Source organism: Rutidosis leptorrhynchoides, chromosome 2 (genome assembly GCF_046630445.1).
Source record: "Rutidosis leptorrhynchoides isolate AG116_Rl617_1_P2 chromosome 2, CSIRO_AGI_Rlap_v1, whole genome shotgun sequence".
NCBI classification, from domain to species: domain Eukaryota; kingdom Viridiplantae; phylum Streptophyta; class Magnoliopsida; order Asterales; family Asteraceae; genus Rutidosis; species Rutidosis leptorrhynchoides.
In genome coordinates, this window is record NC_092334.1 from 484,640,639 (window position 1) to 484,641,591 (window position 953).

Below are 953 nucleotides of genomic sequence, written 5' to 3' on the forward strand. Positions count from 1 at the left end.
TTGAATCGATTTGCCTCCTTTATGTTTTGAGCGAGCTAGACACTTTGCCCTCATTATCAATGAGGATGCTTTGCAATTTCCAGTTTGCCTCAGAAGATCACACAGCCCTTTTTCATTCGAGTTAGTCTTCCCTTGTACCGGAATCTCAATGTTCACTCCATCGTCACAAACATCTATAGACTGGTTTTAAGTTAATGTAAATTTATGTGACTGATAGCAAAGTCGTTAAGAAAAAATGAGATTGAAAGTAGCACTTGACGGTGTTAAGGTAAGCTTACGCATTAATGGTGCATAGTCAAGTTATTAATAATCAATCACTCGGTTTATCAAGCACCCGGTTTCAAGTGTCGAATGTTCACGTACCATTCAATAATAATTTTCAATTCCATTATGCGGTTTTCATAGATTGCTTCAGAGTTGATAACAGAAAAAAGAACCAATTTTGGGGCTTCATTCTAAAAGATTGAGAAATAACATAATATTAATGGCATTTACCCTTTACATCATCTTACATAAACAGTTAGATACTTGGATCAAATCAATCAACCAACAAAATTACAATTTTTTACCTCCACATACAAATTACAAACAAAAAAAAAAGTAAATAAAACTTCCCACACTAATAACAACAGAACTAAGTGCAGCAACAATGCAACATACCTACTAAAATGGAACTGCACAATAAATAAGTCAACTCGACCACCTCTGGTTCGGTTGTTCCGAACCTGAACCGGTAGCTGGAGGTGTAGCTTCGTTAAGTGAAAAGATTCTTGGCCTTTTGGCTAAGATCAAGTGTAGTATCTGTTCTTATCAGTTTAATATCTGATATGTGAGTCATCGGCTCACTCGATATTAATCTTATTTTTTATGGGGAAAGGCCCATCACGGTAGCTTGATATCGGGGTCTTTGCGAGTCGCCTTGGTGTTGCCCTAACCCCTTTAATTTAAGTTCA

At 36.6% G+C, this 953-nt stretch overlaps 1 non-coding gene across 1 annotated transcript; it reads left to right on the plus strand.

The window, feature by feature from the left end:
* The first annotated feature begins 762 nt into the window (after positions 1 to 762).
* Positions 763 to 953, plus strand: LOC139895461 (U2 spliceosomal RNA). Its single transcript, XR_011775906.1, has one exon. It is a non-coding gene; the product is annotated as a U2 spliceosomal RNA (small nuclear RNA).